The sequence below is a fragment of the Gobius niger genome (assembly GCF_951799975.1).
Source record: "Gobius niger genome assembly, chromosome: 22".
In the NCBI taxonomy this organism is placed as follows: domain Eukaryota; kingdom Metazoa; phylum Chordata; class Actinopteri; order Gobiiformes; family Gobiidae; genus Gobius; species Gobius niger.
In genome coordinates this window covers 9,657,438-9,662,697 of record NC_136873.1, presented here as the reverse complement: position 1 = coordinate 9,662,697, position 5,260 = coordinate 9,657,438, and the positions used below count along the sequence as shown (strand labels likewise).

The following is a 5,260-nucleotide window of genomic DNA, read 5'->3' as shown; positions in this document are numbered from 1 at the left end:
ATTAGCATTTGCTACTTTTCTGTCCTCAAATCGCTGAAAGCAGCAAAATGAAGGACATTTCTCTCATCACGGACACTTTCTGCATGACTTTGTGTGGAGTATAGCGACACAGGCCGACAGTGGCCGTGTGGCACTTCTGCTGGAGTAATCGTCTCATCAAGGCAGCAAAAGGAAGGAAAACACTGCATTTAGACAGTTTTTGTGGGAAAATAGTGTGGGGGGAACCTTCGTGAGACTTCGGGCTATTCCGAGTTGGCTTCGAATTACATTGGTTTTAATGTGGATCCGTTGGCGTACGGATGTCACGAAAAAAAGCTGTTTTTTCATGACATAGATACGCGTTTCTGAAATGTATGATCGGGTAATAGGTTCACACTTGGGTGCGACTGGGTTGAGGCAACTCTTAAACCTGTGGAAAGCCTCTACAATCGGGCCTTAAAGGTTTTAGACAAAAAGTCAATCAGATTTCACCACTGTAATATTTGATCCAAGTACAGTTATCAGTCATTTATAACTGTCATTCATTTAAACATCATGAAACTGGACTGGCCCCGTGCGTGAGCAGGTTCGACCCAAGCCTCAAATGGAAAAGTGCCTTTTAGAAAAACAGCCCAATCTGGACTTTTTATTTCCCACTGAATGAAACTCTGACAGGATTTCTGTTGAAAATCCTGGATGTGCTTTGTGCTCACGCTTAACGTTGTGTGCCTGTGTTTTTCCTGTGCAGTTCAGTGTCTATGAATGTCATCGTCTTCTCCTCCCCTTTTAACATGTTTTGTACCTTTTTACTGCGTTTGTAAAAGTCCACCCAGGGACAAGTGCTGCAAATGAGCCTCTGCTAAAAGACACATCAGACTTATGTTACCATCCATCTGTGTTTTTACATCTGTCCCTGTCAAGGAAACCAGATCATCCCTAATTACAGGTACATCACACACACACACACACGCACAGAAGCTCCGCGCTCTGATTGGCTCCTCTGGGTCATGTGATTTACCTGAAGTCTCTCCCTGAGCTCAGTCTGCTGCTGGACTTCACCTCGTTCTCACTCTCTTTAATCCAGACTCTGGATCGACCTCACGGTGAGTCTCTCCCTCCTCACACAAAACCACAGATTATTCTCATTCATCTCATTCTCCTGCATTTAGATCTGTTCTCAAAGTGACTGAGGGAATAAATATAAAATATAAGTAAAGTTTGGGGAAATGTCCACATTTAAAGTCATTTCTGCAAAGTCGGTTTTGTTTGTTCAAAGTCACGTTGTCTGTGGTCGTTCCTGAGTTTTATTCTTCTGAAAGTTCAGCTTGTTTTGGTGAATTCTAAGTGCGTCAGGTTTGCAGAGAGCAGGGAGTGGTAGCAGAAGCCATTTCTCAATCTGCGTACTTGTGTGTGTTCTTTTGTGTGGACTTGTGAGAACCTGCTCCACTTGTTTTGCTGAGGATGCATCAGACTTGTGCATCTGCCAGCATCATTACCCACAATCCCTTTGGCTTTGTGGAATGACCCGCCGTGCTCCTGCAAAGCCCCACCTCTGTGAGCACGAGCTGATCGTGTGGAGATGTGAATGTGTCATCCCTCAGATTCTCCACATTATTCACCAAAATGTGGACATTATTATTGGATCTGTTTTAGGTGAGGCTGTTTAGATTTATTAAGGGGGGGGGGGGGGGGCACTGCAGACACATCTTTATATGGATGTAGTAGTAATTTAGTTTATTTGAGCAACATTTCCTTCCTTTTTTTTTCTCAAATCAGACAGTTCAGCTCAAAGGGAGTCGACTGAAGTAAGAAGTGCCGACAGTACCAGCAAAGGAGCACTGGAGTCAGTAAAAAAAAAAAATGTTTTCAAATTATTATTTTTCCTAAATGGATTATGTCGTAATCACGAGATTTTTCAAAAACACATTAACATTTCATGATGTTACAGTTAGACGCTACTTTTACATTTACATCAGAGAAACAATCCTTCCTGAGTATCTGTTCACTAACACAACTATAAACCTGGGAGGGAGGGAGAGAGAGAGAGAGGGGGAGAGAGAGAGGGAGGGCCAGGGAGGGAGAGAGAGAGGGAGGGAGGAAGAATATGTTACATGACCTGGCCCCGCCTCCTCTTAGGGAATTCATTACAACAGTCGGGGGGGGGGGGGCTGTGAGGTACAGTTGTTTCACTCGACCTGTGTTAATGTTCACTTAAGGCGAGACACTGCAGGTGAATAGGGAAAACATGTATATTTACAGATATCAATGTGAAACTGTTGCTGTCGATCACTGGCATAAATGTGAGAAAAAAATACATGGCAAGTTTTCTGTCATTTTATCTTTTCATATAAGAACAAGGTGTTTTATGCCTAAAAATGCCCCAAATTTCACATCTTTTCAGCAACGAAATCTGAATAATGGACAGAGCTACATTCAAATGTTTCATTTTATTAATGAATGAGTTGCCAAGACTTTCTCAGAGGGGATTCAGGATTTCTTGTTTAGTTTTAAAATAAGCTGTTTTTTAGTGGAAAAATGTGTAAAAATGTAATATTCGCCTCATTTTTTGACATTCAAAACTCAATAAATGGGGCTTAAGGGATTGAATAATAAAAAATCCCTCTGAAAAAATCTTCCAAATATTGTTCAGTCCAAGGCTGGAAAATGTGAAGTCTTTAGGTCCGACTGACGTGGACATAGTGTCGCCACAATGACAGAAACATGTGTTTGGAGAAAAAGGCCTTTGAAATTGTGTTCTCCCATATAAGTCTACGCGCAATATTTAAACATGTTATTGTGAAGATTAGGGATATTTTCTGTTTCCGGGTGAAAGCTTTTATGTTCAGAGACAGATTTGGCCCAAAACCTGAAAACTGAAAAAATGAGTTTTGCCTGAAGTGTCTCCCCTTAAGAGACGACTGAAAGTGCGGCTTTTTTACCAACAAAAGTGTGTCCATTAAACAGAACACATTTTAAATATTTGCAGGCACAGGTGTGTGAGTGAGAGTGGGCGGGGCGAGGGGAGTGGCCTATGAAAGATTATGTGTTGTGTAGTTGTTTTGTCTGTACTGCACTGCTGTGTGTTTTATGTTTTGTATGTTCTTGTATGTTCTCCCTATAGACGGGAGGAACACACACGTGTTCAGACAAAGAGACTGAACCTCCTCTGTTTGTGAGACACAGCAGTGACATGATGGAGTCCAGCGAGAGTCCAGATCCTCCTGTGGGACCGAGGTCAGTCCAGAGAAACTCTCCTCATGTGTTTCTAAGTTATCAATCACAGTCTTAAACCCGTGTGTCTGACAGGGACCACAGACCTGCAGTACAGGAACTCCCCACCAGGGGCCGCAAACGAGGCAGCGCCGCCCTGACCATGTGAGTTACACAGCTCGGTGACGCCCCCTACTGGACACCACGCTCACTCTATGATCTAACTTCAGTCTGACACTGGGATTGTTTTGAAATATTTGCACAAGTTCATTCCTCAAGGGTTTGAAGGTTTTTCTGACGGCTCTCTTCTTTTTGTAGTTTCTGTAGTTTTTATATTTGAAGAGTTTTGTGGCGCTAGGCTAATGCTAGGCTAGTGCATGTCTATGGTATCAGCTAGCCTGCATTAAACACAGTGTGACCCGCTCCACAGAGCACCTGAGGCAAATCACTGATAACACCAGACTTTTGTAATATAACTGACCTGCATCACATGAATGATCACATTCTGAGGGACTATTTTCTCGCAGATCACTCCACCGCTGCGTAGCTTATACAACCACGAAGCTGAAGCTGCTCAAATATAAGTTATTTCAAACTACTCAATGGACACAGACATGTATATGGTTAGTCTGGTGTTATCAGTGACTCAGGTGCTCTGTGGAGCGGGTCACACTGTTTTTAATGCAGGCTAGCTGATACCATAGACATGCACTAGCCTAGCACTAGCCTAGCGCCACGAAACTCTTCAAACATAAGAACTGCATGAATTACAAAAAAATATCTCCATAAATCAGCAATACTCTGGATAACGAGGAAATGAGGCCCTATGTCAGAGATCCTGAAACATCCCTGTAAGGCCCACTTTACCGGAGCACATTTTACCCAAATCTAAAAAGGTCTCAGTCTACAGGCTGTTGCTGCTTTGTGTTAGGAGGTTAGTAAAAACAACAATGGTGAAACTTTTCAAATATTAGTGATCTGGACTGAGCTGAAGAACTCAGGCCTGTATCTGCAGGAGTGTATCTACAGGAGTGTATCTGCAGGCCTGTAGACACACTCCTGTAGATACACTCCTGTAGATACACTCCTGTAGATACACTCCTGTAGATACACTCCTGCAGATACACTCCTGTAGATACACTCCTGTAGATACACTCCTGCAGATACACTCCTGTAGATACACTCCTGTAGATACACTCCTGTAGATACACTCCTGCAGATACACTCCTGTAGATACACTCCTGCAGATACACTCCTGTAGATACAGACCTGCAGATACACTCCTGTAGATACACTCCTGCAGATACACTCCTGTAGATACACTCCTGTAGATACACTCCTGTAGATACACTCCTGCAGATACACTCCTGCAGATACACTCCTGTAGATACACTCCTGTAGATACACTCCTGCAGATACACTCCTGCAGATACAGACCTGTAGATACACTCCTGTAGATACACTCCTGCAGATACACTCCTGTAGATACACTCCTGTAGATACACTCCTGTAGATACAGACCTGCAGATACACTCCTGTAGATACACTCCTGTAGATACACTCCTGCAGATACACTCCTGCAGATACACTCCTGTAGATACACTCCTGCAGATACACTCCTGTAGATACAGACCTGCAGATACACTCCTGTAGATACACTCCTGCAGATACACTCCTGTAGATACACTCCTGTAGATACACTCCTGCAGATACACTCCTGCAGATACACTCCTGCAGATACACTCCTGCAGATACAGACCTGTAGATACACTCCTGTAGATACACTCCTGCAGATACACTCCTGCAGATACACTCCTGCAGATACAGACCTGTAGATACACTCCTGTAGATACACTCCTGCAGATACACTCCTGCAGATACACTCCTGCAGATACAGACCTGTAGATACACTCCTGTAGATACACTCCTGCAGATACACTCCTGCAGATACAGACCTGTAGATACACTCCTGTAGATACACTCCTGTAGATACAGACCTGCAGATACACTCCTGTAGATACACTCCTGTAGATACACTCCTGTAGATACACTCCTGTAGATACACTCCTGT

At 43.4% G+C, this 5,260-nt stretch overlaps 1 long non-coding RNA gene across 1 annotated transcript in view; it reads left to right on the top strand.

The window, feature by feature from the left end:
• Positions 1 to 1,038: 1,038 nt before the first annotated feature.
• LOC306981430 overlaps positions 1,039 to 5,260 on the top strand; it is an 18,913-nt gene continuing 14,691 nt past the window's right edge. Inside the window, exons 1-3 of the long non-coding RNA XR_013794110.1 lie at positions 1,039 to 1,082; positions 3,157 to 3,213; positions 3,295 to 3,354. This is a non-coding gene — a long non-coding RNA (uncharacterized lncRNA). The remainder of the gene's footprint in view (positions 1,083 to 3,156; positions 3,214 to 3,294; positions 3,355 to 5,260) is intronic.